Raw genomic sequence first — 18,481 nt, 5'->3', positions numbered from 1 at the left:
ATCAATAAGATCACCAAAAAGAACCGATACCCACTACCACTAATTTCTGTTCTATTGGATCTGTTGAAGGGTGCACAGATCTATACAAAACTAGATCTCAGAGGAGCCTACCATCTTGTGAGAATACGCGAGGGGGATGAATGGAAGACGGCCTTCAGGACTCGATTTGGGCTGTTTGAATATCAAGTTATGCCTTACGGTCTGTGCAACGCCCCGGCTGCCTTCCAGCATTTCATCAACGATGTTCTCAGTGAGTATATTGATCAATGTGCAATAGTGTACATCGACGATATTTTAATCTATTCGTCAGACACTAGTCAACACCAAGAACAAGTAAGAGGAGTGCTACAGAAGCTTAGAGAAAACAAACTATTTGTATAATTGGAGAAATGTGCATTCGGGGTTTCCCAAGTGCAATTTTTGGGTTTTGTTCTATCCCCGGCTGGAATGAAAATGGACGAGCAGAAGGTGAAGGCCGTGGTAGATTGGAAATCCCCGAAGTGTGTCAAGGAAGTCCAGCATTTCATCGGGTTCGCGAACTTCTATCGAAGATTTATAAGCGAATTTTCACGAAAAATATTACCCCTGACGCGCCTACTGAGAAAAGGAGTGCGTTTTGAATGGATGGAAGAAACAGAAAGGGCCTTTCAACTCCTAAAAAAAGACTTCACTACCGCACCGATACTCCTACACGCTGACCCTACTGAACCTTTTTACGTGGAAACGGACGCCTCAGATCTGGCAGTTGGAGGGGTATTATCCCAACGGCATAAGGTAACAGGTCAATTACATCCAGTCGCCTACAGATCAAGAAAACTAACATCTGCAGAGATAAATTACACCATAACAGAGAAAGAGTTACTGGCAATCAAGGATGCATTTAAAGAGTGGCGACACTATCTCATGGGGGCTCAGCATCAAGTGACAGTCTTCACCGACCACAGAAATTTGAAGTTTTTGAAGTCTGCTCGAACACTAACACCAAGACAACTCCGTTGGTCATTGTACTTCGCAGACTACGATTTCGTGATTACCTATAGGCCAGGAGCCCAGAATGGGAAAGCTGACGCTCTATCCAGATTGGGAACAAATGACCAGAAGAATCAAATCAAGGATCAAACTATAATCCCGGGTGAAAAAAATTATTGGAGCTACGATATCTTCTGATTTAAAGGAGCAGATCCTCAAACAAATGAGCCCAGAGGAAATACAGGAATGGGTTGAGGAAGACAAAGGAAGAAAAATTCAGCAACAGTTGCCTTATTTTAAGGAAGCTCTGTACTTGCCAACCCCGGAGTTACGGAATCAGGTGATGACTGAATGTCACGACAATCTTTTGGCAGGACACAAAGGAGAAACAAAGACAGAAGAATAAATCAAGAGACATTATTGGTGGCCACATATGACCAGAGACATTGAGGAGTACGTTAGAACTTGTGAGATCTGCGCACAGGGAAAATCGGAACGGCAGGCCCCCAAGGGGTTGTTGCAATCTCTACCCACTCCACCATATCCATGGCATACTGTTACATTATATTTAATAGTGGATTTACCTTCAAGTTTGGGTTATAACACTATTCTGGTGTTCGTAGATGCATTTTCTAAGATGGCACACTTTATGGCCCTGAAGGGAATTCCTACAGCCAAACAGTGAGCCCACCACTTTAGTACACAAATTGTAAAAATACATGGGGTCCCTAAAGTCATTATCTCTGATAGGGGAACACAATTTGTATCTCATTTTTGGAAGGCCTTTGTGGGTGGATTGGGAATTGAAGCCAAGTATTCAACTAGCTATCATCCAGAGACAGACGGGCAAACAGAGAGAGCGAATCAGGAGTTAGAGCAGTATTTGAGGTTGTTCCTTCTGAAGCAAGAAGGAGAGTGGTCAGAGTTGTTATGGGTGGCAGAGTTCGCACATAACAACGCTAAAAATGTCTCGACAAGCTATTCCCCATTTTATTTAAATTACGGAAGGCACCCAAATGCAACTATTAGACAAATGGATATTTCAGTTCCAGCAGTAAAAGATTTGGTGACCCATCTGGATCAAGTCCATCAAACTGCTAAACAAAATTTGGAACAGGCAAAACAGAAATACAAACAACATGCAGATAAAAAGAGATGAGAGGGTCCTTCCCTAGAAAAAGGAGATAGAGTCTGGTTAGCACAAAGAACCTTAGACTGAAAGGAAACAGGAAATTTCAGCCCAGATTCATAGGACCATATCTGATAGAAGAGAAAACCTCACCAGTAAACTACCAGTTAAAATTACCTCCTAAGTTGAAAATTCATCCTGTTTTTCATGTTTCTTTGTTAAAAAAGGCATCAGCAGGCTTACGCAGGGAATTGACACCAAAACCCATTCAGTTAGAATCAGGGGTAGAGTATGAAGTGAAAGAAATTCTGGATTCCAAAGTGGTAAAGGGAAAGCTATACTACTTGATAGACTGGAGGGGCTATGGGCCTGAGGAGCGGTCTTGGGAACTAGAATCAGATGTTCATGCTCCTAGATTGGTGAAATCATTTCATCAAAGATTCCCAACCAAACCAGGAATGAGAGGACCTCCTTTGTTGGGGGGTACTGTCAGGCCTCCGGAGGACAAAGAGGCGATAGTGGGGGCAACGTTGGGGTCTTTCTGCCGCCCAAGACTGAACAAATGGGCAAAGGACAATTCATGGACAGAATTAAATAGAAAGATGAACTCCAAGATGGCGGCCGCGCTGGAAGCATAGCGGCAGTCTAGTCTTTCTCCCCACAGGTGTTCCGAGGTTAGGTGAGGCGCGCGCTCCCAGAGGAATGCGCACTTCATTGAGGTAATTCAGAGAGAGAGCAGTTCGACATTAGAGTTCCTGAGTAAGATAGAGAGAGCACCTGAAGAGTTAGTTAGTAGCGTCAGAGCAAACGAATAGTTTTCCAAGTCGGAACCCTTACACGATTCCGAGAGAATTACAGAAGAGAATTCCGAAGATTCACAGAGACAGAAAAGACGAAGAATTCACTTCGTGAGACTTACCGATGCATCTCCGAGTTCCTCGAGCAGTTAGTCGGAGGTCTTTGGCGCCATCCTGTGACAGAACAAAGAAGACCGAAGCTAAGTACTTTTGAGGGGCATGGGAGACAGAATGTAAAAGTATATAACAGCAGAGAATGCATAGACGACGTACCTGATTATCCAAGCCTTCCGAAAACGCCCTGAGGAAATAAAAAGACGTGTTTATATAGAGAGTAGAAATAAACAATATAATAAATATACTCACCACAGTTCTCTAGAAACTAGGTAACTAGAAAGAAGGAAAAGCAAAAGATATACAAGTTTTAGCGCAAGAACAGTATTGAGTAAAGAATTACACTCCAAGAAGAATACACGGAAGAAGAGGACAGCTAGAAATAATCCACTCTAGAAGTAAGCCCAAAATAATAAATTTCTAGTTAAAATAACATTTTAAAAGAGAATTAATAGAAGGGTGTTTTGTAGGGAAAAGAGTTGGAAGGAAGTATCCAGAACCACAGAAAAAGAATGGAAAGAAAAAACACCACACAACAAGACAGACATACAGAAGAGGGGCACAGAGCTTGAAACCCAGGGTAGGTGTTAACACGAAGAGAGAGAGAGTTTAGAAGCAGAAGGGAGCAAGAAAGTTATTGTGTCATCTTCTTGTTTAAGGTTCTCACTTACAAGAGCTGACCACAGCGCTAAGAAGAAGCGGAGAAGATTAGTGAAGAACCGGTGTTTCAGGACCAGTCTCTTCTTGGTTTATTATTTTATCCACTCCTCCCTTCCCCCTGCAGGGTAGTGCGGAGTCCAGGTGAATATTACTGGAACTCTGGTTGCCTTGTAGAGGGAGTTGGGAACTAGCATCTCTGTTCCTGTGCAAGCACTTCAGGTCAACGTTTCCTTGACCCTGACACAGACAAATACATTTTTGGGAGTATTGACATCTTGACCGGATTCTCTCTGCCGATAATAGATAAGGGGAGTGAGGCCCAAGATTTCATTATCCTCTGACACTCCCTTGCCACCATCGTCAAGTTGGTCTCCGCGATCTTAGAGATGTCTTGAAGGATAGTTTTTCCCAAATACCTCATTTTGGGGCTTGTCTGTTACTGATGCTGGGTTGCCTCCTGATTCCAAATCATGATCTCCGTTTTTGAAGCGTTGATTTCGTAGCCTGAAACCACACCAAACTCCTGAGCTAGACTGACGACAGCTGGAAATGCTACCTATAAATTGGCTGAGAGAACTAGAATATCGTCAGCATATAGGGCCACCTTCCTCTCCCACTCCCCATACTTGAAAGACTGAATATTGGGATCATCTCTGAACCATTGAGCAAATGGCTCAATGTATAAATCAAAGAGGAGAGGGGAGAGTGATAAGCCCTGTCTGGTCACCCTAGAGATCTTATAGGAGTCAGAAATATTGCCGTTAACAAGAAGTCTGGCCATTGGATTCTGGTAAATCGACTGTATTGTACGACAAAATTTGCCCTCCTAGATTGAATTTCTTCAAGACCTCTGACAGGTAGATCCAGTTCACCCTGTCGAAGGCCTTGGTGGCATCTAGGTCATAGCTGTCAGTGGGATAGAATATGCAGAGGCCAAGTCGATTGCACCAATTAAATCATACGTGAGGTGTGAGAGCTGTCGACCCCTGACAAAACCCTTCTAATCTAAATGAAGAATGTCCCCTGCCACAAGTCCCAATCTTGCTGCCAGTATTGAAGTAAAGATTTTATAGTCGCAATTCAGGAGAGATATGGCCCTGTAAGACCCACAGTTTGAAGGCGCTTTCACTGGTTTCAAGATCAGGACTATAGTGGCATCATTCCACGAAGCAGGAAGATTTAGGCCCTCTTGTAATATCTGATTAAAAAGTGATGTCAGGGTAGGGACGATCTTATCGCTCATCAGTCTATAAATCATGGCTGGGAGCCCATCCGGGCCCGCAGCCTTCCCATTCTTGCAGCGTGAGATAGCATCCCTAACCTCGGCGTGGGAGAAGGCCTGATCAAGATGTTGCTGCTGATCTGGGTTAAGGGAGGGGAGGGGAATGTCTCCAAGCCACTTCTGTGCGCTAGGGCTGTCCACTCTACCATCTTCACGATAAATGTCTTGAAAAAAAATCTGAAAGGCGTCTGTAGAGTGAGTACCATTATCATCAATGATTTCCTTGATATAGCTCCTCGCTCGTTCTGATTTACTCTTCCATGCGAGGAGCTTGCCTGCCCCTTCCCCAAACTCGAAGCTGGAGATCTAACTGGCCTCCCATCTTCGGGTAAGCATGATGTTCAAGACATTTTCTAGCTGGGCCTTTAAGCTGTTGACCTTAGCCTGAATTTCAGGGGGAACTTGACCCGATAAATCTACTTCCGCATCCTTCAACCTGGTTTCGATATCTGAGATCTCTTCTTTGTACTTTTTATTTCTATAGCTGGACCTGCTGGTGATTTGGCCCCGCAAAAAAGCTTTTAACGAGTCCCAAACTATCATTATTGAAGCTGAGCCAGAGTTCATCTCCAGAAACCATTCAATTTCTTGTGAGAGGAAAGAAATCTCCTCTTCCTCCAAAAATAAGGCACGGTCAAAAGACCATGTCCTAACAGAGCTGGGTGCTGGGCATTCTAAACCCAGGAGAACCCCAGAGTGGTCTGAGAGATGAGATGCCAGATAAGAGATATTTTTTACCTTACCTCTTAATGAATAACTAATCAGCACAAAATCTATTCTGGATTGGTGCCGATATTTGTAGTTTTGATATGAGACACCTGGCTGCTGTCCTGATCTATCTCTCCAGATATCCGATAGAGTGAACTGCTTCATTGCTCTAATTAAGTAATCCCGAGATTTAGAAGGAACCAAAGCTCTGTTATTTGGGGTCTTGTCTAATAAAGGGTTCAAGACAATATTAAAATCTCCCGCCAGCAACATTGGTTCCGGAAAGTCGAGCAAAAGAGTAAAAATAGTCTTAAGACTAGAGGGGTCATCTTGGTTGGGTCCATAGTATCCAACTAAGGTAAGCAGGGTCCCCATTATCACAACTTTAACGATGACCCATCTGCCACTTGGGTCCCGAAGATATTGTATGATCTTATCTCTTCTCGGTCTAGTGCGCAGGCCATTGACGTTCCAGGAAAGAATCTGCATGGAGCTCATGGTGGATCGAATCTACGCCTGTCCGCAAGAACAGAAATTGGAGACACCAGCACTAGCACCTGCACCCGCACTAACACCAGCACTAGTACCCAGGTCAATATCATTCCAGTGCCCTTGCAATTTGGGTTGAAGTTGGTAAAATCAAAAACGAAGGGAAAATTAGTATATTTTTTACTTTTTTGCCCTGCTGCACCCACCCTCAACCCTTGTGCCCCTGCCAGCCCCCCCCCCCCTTGGAGAACCCTAGCCCCAATCATCCGGACAGATAGAGTCCAGATAGTTGGCTCCTGGAGATACCCACCCGCCCCCCCTCCTTCCTTAAAGAAAAAAGAAAAGTGAGAAAGTAGAAAGAAAAAAATAATGAAAGAGAACCTGTCCGACCCTAATGATCCAAGGCCGAAAAAAGGAGACAAAAGAGGAAAGGTTATACTGACCTTCACTAACCTATTAATAAAAATGTTCTTCCCATCTTATATTTTCTATTTAATATATATATATATGTTGGTTTTTTATTCATTCCTTTTTTTTTATAGCTCTGACTTTGTCCAGCTTTAAGAGTGAGTGAGTGTCCCACCCCAACTGAACCACCTGAACCTACCAGGCCATGCTACCGCCATACTACCGCCCATGAGCTTGGCCCAAACTCTCTCTTATGGGGTCCATTGCTGATGTTACTAATCTGTCCCTGTCTAAGCCTCACCCTTCTCCATAATGGCTAACAATGCATCTGCCTCCTGTACCGATCTCACATTGTGCATTTTGTTCTTAAACATGACCCTCAGGGAGGCAGGAAATTTAAGTTGGGCCACAGCCCCACGCGTCTTAAAATCCTCCAGCTTCCTACCCAGCTCCCATTGCCTATCCAGAGTTGCCCGGGCCAGGTCTGATCGAATTTGAAATGAAAAATCTTTAGCCTTCAGCGACTTCTACTTAAGAGATAGTTTAAGAATTTTCTCTTTCAGCAAGTTGGTATGAACATTTAAAAGTATCTTTATTGGCTTGGATCTATTTGGGTTCCTTCTGAAGAGGTCTCTGTGGATTCCCTGGATGTCCCTCCTCAATTCATCTTCTGATTGTTCTAGTTCCAGGGACTCTTTCAAGAGTGTAATCACAAAGGACTTCAGGTTTTCCCCCTCACTCCCCTCGGGGACATTCAATATACGCAGGTTGCTCCTTCGTGAATTGTTCTCCAATATTTCTAACCTATCTCGAAGGTCCCCCTCCTCCCTTTTAAGAGTAACTAAGTCTGCTTCCACAACACCAAGCTGGTCTGTTAACACCCCCACAGAAGATTCTAAGGTCTCAGTTCTGGCATTTAAAAGGTCAACTTTCCTCTCCAGTGACTCGCAAAAACACCTGATCTCTCCTTGATTCGCAGCCGAAACCTCAAACCCCTTCTTAATATCCGCCGAAAGTGAAGCAAGAAGGGCCTCTAGGGAAGATACCGAGGGTTCCTCAGATTTTTGGGCCAACATGCCTGCAACAGTGCCTCCTACCACTACTTGAGGCAGTCCCTGGGATACAACTTGGGGTCCCTGGCCTTCCGTCTCCACTTCACTTACCACTGAAATAGGGCTCTCAATACCTGATGTTGGAATATCTCCTGAGGGTAGGGGGGCCCCTGATATCTCCATATTGGCAAATTCTACCACTGAGTCATTCAACCCTCCTCCCCCCTTCCTGCTAGCCTCCCCTTGCCTCGTCAGATTCAAAACTTCTTGTAGTACTTTGAAATAAGATCTTAACAAGGGCGTGATCTTAAGCTTGACATCTGAAGGGGTGCTTTTGGCTCTACCAGGTTTTAAAACCTTTCTCTTTACTTCGCTACGAGGGAAAGTAGAGCTATTATTCCCTGCAGTTGTAGTGCTTCTACTTCCCTGACCCTTCTTAATATCGTCAGAGCTTAAAGTTGCCCTCAATAGGCTGTTTAAAGCTCTTTTCAGCCAACTTTGCCTTCACCTTTGCGAGAACCTGGCCCCCCCCACGTTTTCTCCTCTTCCTAGTAGCTTTATCAGAGGCTGGGGCTGGGGTGCTAGCAAAAGTAGCAGTGCAGTGCGTCCGACCTGGGACTGAGGCTGGGGGACCACACAGACCGCATGACTGCCTTGAACCTGTTCCTGGGACTCGGACTCAGTGTCACCCTGGAGGTATGCGCTGGGGGTTTCTTCCTCATCCATCCTATCGCCTCCAGCAGTGCCTTCCAGCATGAGAGGCAAGCAACCAGTGCTGCCTCTTCCACGGGTAACCCGGAAGAGCCCGCGAGCCGCTGCTCTGCGGCCTCTCCTGAGCTCCAGTGCTGCCGCCTCCCACCGCGGCGGGCGGGGAGAAACCGATGCCGGGCTGGATCCAAGACACATTGTTGCGTGGCAGAAATGGTGAGACCTTGTGAAGAGCCAAGCAATGCGCGAAAGGCCCTCCGATACAATCAGGGGCCTTTCTATCTCCAGCAGGAAGGCATAGAAGCGAGCGACTCCTCCGTGTACAGCGGCAGCTCAGCTAGCTGCAGCCATGTTCTCCAACCTGAACTAGTGAGCAGATTCATGGCGCGGAATGTTAAGTAGCTTTCCATATGGAAAATTCAAAAATAACCAATGGAGATAAGTTTTGGAATGTCGATGAAGGAATGAAGTATTCTGATTTGTTCTTTACATGTATTTATATGTGGAGCGACAGAGAAATTTTGCCACTACTGGTTCCATTCTTGATGAAAGCGGTGCATTACATGTACTATGTGACAAAGAAAGAAGTGCATGCGTGTGTGACATTTGAAATCTGCATTCCAACTACAAAGGTGAGGTAGAAATGAACAAGGTGTGTTATGTGTTCTGTAGTAGTGATTAAGTATTTGAGGTGATATTTTTAAGTTTGAAAGTATTTTTTATTTCAAAATAATATACTGTTAGTAAAGTGTGGTGTTTTATATTGGTTAAAAAATATGCATAAAGTTTGACCTGTTGTTAATAAGTACTTTATATATGTTTAGGAATTTTTCAGAAAGAAAAAGTGTAGTTTGTCATCTTTAAAGGACTGTATGGTTTTGAAAATGAGGTACAGTGTTTATTTGGGTTTGCTAATGTATGCAGGCGACATAAACAAAATGTCGCACATTTGCAAATTAAACTTTTTGTGGAAATAGTGGGGAAGGGGGGGTAGGAGATGTATGTGTTATTAAGTTAAAAGCGATAAAACCAAACCCAGAAATGTTATGTGGACAGGTTGTGGTCTCATTTTTGACACTGAGAGGTAGATTTGAATATAAGTATAGGTAGGTTGTTGTACTGTGAGGCCGTCTACAGTGTTTGGAGATTACATGGAGAGGAGATGGAGATAGTAAAAGTGATACGTTCCTTATATATGTACGCATAGTTTGAATAATTTCATCATAGGTTGAGATATAATATTAACATGGTTTTTGGTTTGCATTTGGGTATAGTTAATATATGGTAGTAAACGTATTAATGATTATCTGTTCTTATGAAATCCAAGTGGTTGGGGAGTGTTTCTTTAGAAGAGATGTTTTATAAATGTGTGAGAGATAAAAAAGAAATTTAAATGTTCAGTATATTTTCTGTATGACTTTCTTGACATTAGTAAACTACATGTGATTATAAGTGATACTAATTGTCAGGCTGTGTCCCTGTGCTGAATATATGTAGGTGTTTAAGTGGTCCGGGTTTTACCGGTGCTCAGCTTCACTATCCCTTTTGAGACACTCGTCAATTTTTTCATTCCATTTAATGTCCTTAATATACATACAGTAAAGGGACGGTATATCAAAAGTTTGGGAATTAGAACTTTGTTTACTCTCCCCTTCCTCTGCTATACACTCTACAGAGTGTTTAAACGACTTTATTAACAAACAGATGTCTAGCTAGTAAAGGTGGTGTAGTGCCACTGTCCCCATTTATAAAACCTGCTATGGGATGGTTTATGTTTTACCCCCCAATTTGCATGTTTGAATACTTTTTGCTGATAAGCGTTTCGGCAGACACCTGTTAAAATTAACCCTGTGTATGGGTATAGTGGTGCTACTAGGAATGGTGGGGGTTTCAGTATGATTTTGTACGGTTAAGCAAGGGCGGGGGTGGGGGAGGTGGGTATGTTGGTGATAAAAACACAGACTTTAGTAACGTGCAGATGTCTAGCCACTAAAGGTGATGTAGTACCACTGGGACCATTTATAAAGCGCCTTATGGGATGGTAAATGTTTTACCCGCAGATTTGCATGTTTTTATACGTTTTGCTGATGAGCATTTTGCGAGACATCTGTTGAAATTAAGCCTCTGTATGGCTATAGGGGCGCTTCCAGGTTTGCTGGGGCTCTTTGTTTTATTGCATAAAGTTAAGCAAGTGCGGGTGTGGAGGTGGTGTAGTGGTACTGGGACTATTTATAAACCGCCTTATGGTATGGTGTATCTTGTAGTTGCAAAACTGCGGGTTTCAATACCTTTTGCTAATGAGCGTTCCGGCAGACACCTGTTGAAATTAAATGTATGTATGGCTATAGTGGCGCTAACGGGAGTGCTGGGGCTCGTTGGTTGATTTCGTAAGGTTAAGCAAGGGCAGGGGTGGGGGTGGGAGAGCTGGGTATGTTGCTGATTATAACACAGACATTTGTAAAGTGCACATGTGTAGCTAGTAAAGGTGATGTAGTGCCACTGGGTCCATTTATAAAGTGCTCTATGGCATGGTATATGTTTTATCCGGAAATTTGCATGTTTTAATACCTTTTGTTGCTGAGCATTCCGGCAGACACTTGTTGAAATTAAGTCCCTGTATTGCTGTAGTGGCTCTACCAGGTTTGCTGGGGCTCTTTCTTTGATTTCGTAAGGTTAAGCAAGGATGGGGATGAGGGTGGTGTAGTGGCACTGGGCCCATTTATGAACGGCTTTATGGTATGGTATATGTTTTACTTGCAAATTTGCATGTTTTAATACCTTTTGGTGATGAGTGTTCCAGCAGACAGCTACGTAAATCACACAACATTTCTGTGGATAACAAATGTTCGTGCTGATAGACACTCTTGCACTGTGGTAGAACGGTTGCTAGCGTTGATGGCAAATTATGAAACTTGGTGGCATTGTAGATTTAAATGGAAGCTTGGAGGACCATTTCTGTGTTACTATGGTGCAGTCAGGGCTTTAAGTGGGAAAAAAATTTGGGGGTGCTCTAAATGGGGCGAGGCAAACCTCTTAAAGGGGTGTGGGCTATGCAAGTAGGGGCGTGGTCTAAATCAAGATAACTAGCAATGTGTGCTTAAGAAAATCCCCTCCAATTATCTGACGTTCGGAAAACACACTCTTTAAAAGATTTCCCTTCCTCCTACAACTTGGCTCACCTAGCATGATGTCTCTAGTTCTCAGTAGTGAGCAAAATGAGCATGCGTACATCGATGTACATGCTCTCACTGCAGTCCAATTTAAAAAAAAAAAAAATGATTACCTTTGCGAGGGCCAAAAATAGAGCCCGATAGAGACCCGTTTCGAGGCCTCCTGAAATTAACTGCCGGTGCTCAGACTCGACCCACTTAAAACCTGCATCCATCCATCCTAAGCACTGCGCCATCCAACCATCTTTCAATTCATCCATACATTCCTACCTACATACATACATACATATGTCCCTACACTTATCCTAAGCATCTATCAGCCCACTCGCCTATGGTAAGCATTGTGCCATCCATCCAGTCATACGCCCATATATCCATATATACATCTGTCCCAGAACCAATCCTAAGTATCTATGAGCCCACTCGTCTATCCTAAGTACTGGTCCATGCATCGATTCATCCTTCCATCCATTCATACATCCATCCATCCATCCATCTAGCTATCCATTCATCCATCTGGCCATCCATCCACTCACACTTTCTTCAACTATCTGTCCTTATTTCCGTGCATCCTCTGCCCCAATCCTAAATACCGCGTATTATACTCATCCACCCAGCCTCTTAAGGGGCCGGAAAGGCTGGAGATAAGCATTGACAGGCAGATGTTTCTGATAAAGAACAAGAAAGCTTTGAGTTGCTGTTTGTGGACCATAGTTCACCACCCTTCTCTGGTGGTGTTTTCAACAAAGGTTGATCCAGCGAAAGAAATGTAAAGCAGCTTTTTAGTGTAAGACGTTAATTTAGAAACATAACGTTTTGACCATTTCTATATAGGAACACTGCTTTAAACTGGCCGTGACTGACAGATAATGAATACCTGGTGTTACCCTGGGCTTCTATGGAAATTCACAAGGGTATATTATCAAGCTCATTATCGCTGCTTTAGCGGCAGTTTCCTGCCACTAAAGCAGCAATAATTTTAACGCCGTCCTTGATAAAATGCCCCTAAGTGAGCCAGGCAAAGCATGTGTTTTCGTAGCACTAAAACAAGACACTGTGAAAGGTGAAAGCAGGGTCGTGCTGGAGTTGGCTGCATGTGGTCGTCTCCAAAGGCACAACCAGAGTGAAATTTCGGGGAGGCTAATTGTTTCAGCAATAGGCAGAGTGGGGATGTAGGGGCGGCTCTGTGTGTGCGCCTGGGAAGCTGTCTCAGGGAGTCCAGGGCAATGGGCGTTGCGCACCTGCTGGTCTCTCTGCTAATCACGCCACGGTGATGTTGCTCATGTACTGCTAAAAGAGAAGGGAAATCCTGGGTGAAAATGGCTCACCTTAAAGGATTTCTTTTCTCCAACAACGCGACTCACCTGGCATGATGTCTCCACTTCTCAGTAGTGAGCAATGTGCATGCTCTCACTGTCTCACTGCAGTCCAATACAAAAAAAAAACCTACCTTTGCGAGGCGTGAAAATAGAGCCCCATAAAGATTCGTTTCGAGGCCACCAAAAATAAACTGCCGGTGCTCAGACCCCCACAGACCACCCCCCACTTAAAGCTTTGGGTGCAGTGTTATGTTTGCGAAGTTGTAGATAAAATAGTTAGGCTAATAATGGTAATTTTTCTGTGTGCCGTTTGGTTGATAATATCATCCTAAGTACATAGATTACAATTTTTAAAAATACTATCTATAAAGTTGTCCGCGGTGGGTTGAAGAGGGAGTGCTGTGTGGTGGTGGGGTGTGGCGGAGAGGTGAAAAGTAGGAGGTAGTGCAGTTACATATAAATTGTAAAGGTGTATGTAAATAATTAAATAAATACTTGCTGTATGTTCTATGGCACTACCCGTCATCCTAGTGCTCCCCTGACCTGCTCCATCACGTTGCAGCACTGCCTCTGGAAGCCGTCAGTAGAACTTATGTAATTGTATGTTAATATTTTAATATATTGAACAGATGTAAAAAATAATTGAATTTTTTTTTTAAGAAAATTATTTCGTTTGGATTAAAATTTGAAAATGCCTAGAAGAACTGAAAAGAAAAGGAAATTGAAAAAATATATATATATTTGAAGAAAAGGAAAGATTTTCAATTAGAAAAAAATGAGAGTACTACACAAACAGTTTCTTCTGGTAAAAACACTAGACAATTTCTGAAAAAAATATTACGAACATTGAATGAAAATAACATCACACAAAGGGAAAAGAAGCAAAGGGTAATCTTATAAACCACAAGTAACTCAGTTGTGAAACTCCAGATAAGTGAAAATGTTACTATTTAGCACTTCTCCAACTCATTAAACTATGGTGTAGCGAAAGTGAATTGCTTGGAGACTTTGACTGCTACGAAGATTCTTTTAATGCATGTAAAGATAGCATTGCATTTACAATTTTCCCTACATTTTTTGTAGTAAGGAGAAGCAGACTTCAACTTCAAATAACAGGAGAAGAAAAAATGATAAAGAAACAGTAGCTGTTACCCGGAGACAAAAACTATTTCAAGAAATTCGTCAGAGACTTTTTCGAACTACAGTGATTCAGAATTTAATGAAAACATGCTGCAAATATAAAAAGAAAGTGCTGCAATTCAAACAGAAGCAGCATATTGAAAGTATAGTGGAAACTGCTTTCACTTTAAACCAGAAGTTATTCATTGTGATTTTGAAGAGGATCAAAGTGTTGGATAAAATAATCAAAGTGTTGAAAGAGAAAAGTAGAAGAAAAAGACTTGTGAAGAGAACCAATGTTTGCAAACTCTTTAGTGGACATTGAAAACATACTTCTACTAGTGAGCATTTTTTTAATGAGGAAAGTTACTTCTAGGAAAATAGTTTACCATTTGCAGTTGATACTGGAGGTCGTTGCTACGAAGTTCAGGATGGTTGTCCCATTCCAAAAGAGGAATTGATTGGTAAAAGTGCAGAAGAGCTAATAGCTGAAGAAGTGCAAGGGAATCGTACACAAGCTTCTGTGTATAAGTTGGGTTGTAGCAGTATTGGGAGTATTCAACAGGAATCTATTGATATAATGCGAAATTTGCTTCGAGAATATACACAGAAAAGTATTAAACAGAAGATTAAGTTGTTGCAAGGACTAGATCCATGTAATGTAAGAAAATATACTGAGAAGCATGGGCATTCTCTGGCTTGTATTTCAAAAAAAGTGTGTAAAAGTGTTTTTCATCACTTGAGGATGTTAGCAGTACACCATTCAGAAATGCAGAAGTTTGTAAGGAAACTGTACTATGTAAAAAGTCCTGCATTATGTTTAAGTGAACTGAATACAGGGCTTTTACAAGGTTCTTTATCAGATATTCAAAAAAAGTGTGATGATATTGAAATGCGATATTTTCGGTCAGAAGAGAAGTCCATAGAAAGGGAATGTTTGACAATTACAGATGTTGAAGGAGATGGGAAAGTGATTAGCACTGATCAGTTTGAAGTTGAAATTGGAAAGTTTAATGTAGTGTGCTCTGAAATACCAAACTATGTTTGTGCTTGTTGTCGACGTACTCATTATAAAAAAATAATTTAGAATTTGTAGCTATTCCAGAGCAACTGGCAGAATTGAATACATATGAGTCGGTTCTAATTCAATCTGTTCATCCTTTTAAAACTATAATTCGGATGGAGTCTAAAACAGGTAAACTGTCACCAACCGACTTGCAAAGAGGGCTGAAAGGAAGAGTGGTGTATTTACCTTTGCATTTTCAGAAAAATATTGAAACTATTGCTGGAGAGAAAGAGGAAAATGAGGCAGTAGTCATTCTAGCAAATGGTGTACCAACAAAGAGTCGGAAAATATGGTGAGAATTTGTGGATGTTAATAAAGTTGAAAAGGCTACCTTATATCGTATAGAGAACAATATTTATTACAAAACTGTAAATGTGGATGAACAGGTGATAAGTTTAGAAGATGAATGTGAAATCTCAAGTGGTCAAATAGAGAAAGTGGACAAGTCAAGGACTGAAGAGATTTATGAACATTACACAATATGTCCTTTGCATTCAAAAGAAGTAATAGGAAGCAGCATTGAGTTATTTTAAATGAAAAAAGCACAGGGAACTCCAATGAGTGTATGGGAGAAAAGCTTGGAAGCTTGTTGTTTTCCACAGCTGTTTCCTACTGGAGAAGGTGGACGATATGATGACCGACCTGTACGGATTCCAGCTTCAGAATATCGGACAACAAGATTATATTCTGAAGATCCTAGATTTCGACAGTGCATTCCATACATATTTTACCTTTTGTTTGAAAGTGATCTATCTTCTCTGTCGTATGCAGTGAACCACATACTTAAAACTGGAGTTCATCAATCACTTCTTTCTGCGAAAGAATTTGTGGAGAAAGTTCAAGAAACAGATGAAAATTTAGAAGCACAGTTAATCAATTTGATGGCATGTCAACGTGGAACAAATGAGCATTGGTATCGTCTTCATGGAGAACTCAAGTGTATGTTACGGAACTTAGGTACAACAACATGGTTTGTCACACTTAGCTGTGCAGAGTATGCATGGGAAGATTTGCTTGAGTTTCTAAGAGAAGTGAATTCCAATATACAAAATGTTGAAATAACGACTCCTGGTGAACTGTGTTCATTGGATCCTGTAAATGTGTGCAGATATTTTAATCATAGGTTTCAAGCTATGATGTTTTTTCTCTGCAATAAAAGGAATCTACCTCTTGGAGAAGTTACCGATTTCTTTTGGAGAAAGGAGTACCAAGCAAAAGGTGCACCTCATATACATATACTACTATGGATCAAGGATGCACCTAAATTTGGAACTGATTCTGATGAAACAGTATTGTCTTTCATCGAACTGTATGTGACATATGGGATTCCAAGAGAAGAAGGAGATAGAAGCTTGAGACAGCAAGTTTTACGTTTCCAAAGTCACCGTTGTGGAAAGTACTGCAGAAGAAAATACAAGGCTAAAGGAAACTTTTACACCAAATGTCGGTTTGGTTTTCTACGTCCAGTCATTTGTAAAGGAAGAGTAAATTATTTTTTTTCTTCTGTAAGGCACACAATAACTCAGAAATCTCCAAAGAATACCTACAACGGGAAAAGAACAGAAGTGTCAAAGTATATCAATGACTACAATCCAGTCATTTTAAAAATGTGGAATGCGAACATGGACATCCAGTATGTTGCAGATAACTCAATTGCTGTTGCACGTTATGATACATCGTACATAACAAAATCAGAAAAAACAGAGATGAAACAAATGTGAGAAGAAATTGCACAAGAGAAAAGCCTTAGCAAAAAATTGTACAGCTTTACTTTGAAAATGCTTTTCCACCGAGAAATTGGATCCTATGAATGTTCAGACCGCTTGTGCTCTTCAAGTTTATATTCAAAGGCACGAGGAATCATTTGGGTAAGTTTAGATCTTGCCTGCTCACGGAATAGAATGTTGAACTCATTAGAAGAAATTGAATACTTAACAGCAAATGAACCAGACAGTATAGATATTCTTAAAACTAATATGTTGGACAATACTATCCAAAAAGGAGTCGACATCTGTAACAGCTATGTCTGTATGAAGTACTTCAAGATTACAGCTTCAAAAGAAATTTTAAACAGAATTTAAAAGAAGGAAAATATGCAGTAGTTGGATGTCATGGTTGTTTAGTAAAACAAGCAAAGGGTAATCTTATAAACCACAAGTAACTCAGTTGTGAAACTCCAGATAAGTGAAAATGTTACTATTTAGCACTTCTCCAACTCATTAAACTATGGTGTAGCGAAAGTGAATTGCTTGGAGACTTTGACTGCTACGAAGATTCTTTTAATGCATGTAAAGATAGCATTGCATTTACAATTTTCCCTACATATTTAAAAATGTTGAATGATGAAGTTGAAGGGGAAAAGACTATTACATCTGAAATAGCTAATGAAGGTTCTCAAGATAGTCAAAGTAGTGGTCAATGTAATCAAGATCCTCTTGGACAACCAATACTGGAAAATGAAGCAGCGATTGCTATGCATGAAGTCGAAATTGCAATGCAACAAGCACACGAGGAGAATATTACATTGGAAAAGTTAGAACAACAACTAAGGGCCCGATGTAGGTAAAACCGAAATGCCGAGTCCCTAATAGCGAATTTTACCGATTCGCTATTAAGGACTCGCAAAATTGAATGTAGGTAGGAATCGCTAAAATATTAGCGATTCCTTAACATTCCTAAATAACGAATCCTAAATTGAGATTAGCTAATAAGGAATACCTACCCATTCATTCCTATGGGCTAGGAGGCCCATAGGAATGAATAGGAATATATTCACTATTAGCGGGCGCTATTTCAAGGGTGACAGGGTGTCAAAAGGACACCCTGTTGCACCCCTGAAATGTGCATGTGTGCAAATGTGGCACACATACATGCCCTAAGGGCATGATTGTGTGCCACATGGCACTTTAAAAAAAGCAAAAAAGTGCTTTTTTAAAGGAAATCGCTAATTACCACCAACTTGAAGTTGGTGGTAATTAGCGATTCCTTAAGGCTAAAGTGCACTTACTTTTGTGATACTTACATTGCATTTAAGGAATCGCAATTACCGATTCCTTAAATGCAAGAACAAAATAAGGAATCGCTATTTTGCGATTCCTTATTTTGCTAGTGGGTTTAAACTCACCTACATTGCTCGCAGCGAAATAGCGATTGGTAACGCTGGAATTCTGCTAATTTCAGCGTTACCGATTGCTATTTGGCCCCCTACATCTGGCCCTAAATGTTGAACAGAAAGAAATATATATACATGTGAGAGAACAGATAGAACATGGTTTGTTGCATGAAAAAAAAGAATGTGTGTGTTCAACTTTTAAACCTTTTCTGATGTACATCAGTGGTCAAGCTGGGACAGGTAAAAGTTTTTTAATTAAAGTTTTGACCAGTTATCTTAAAAAAACTACTGGTTCACATTTATGTTCTGTGGTAACAGCTCCAACTGGATTAGCTGCACACAATGTTAAATGAGATACTTTGCATAGATTACTGATGTT

Source organism: Triturus cristatus, chromosome 1_2 (genome assembly GCF_964204655.1).
Source record: "Triturus cristatus chromosome 1_2, aTriCri1.1, whole genome shotgun sequence".
In the NCBI taxonomy this organism is placed as follows: Eukaryota; Metazoa; Chordata; class Amphibia; order Caudata; family Salamandridae; genus Triturus; species Triturus cristatus.
Note: the sequence above shows the minus strand (reverse complement) of the source record.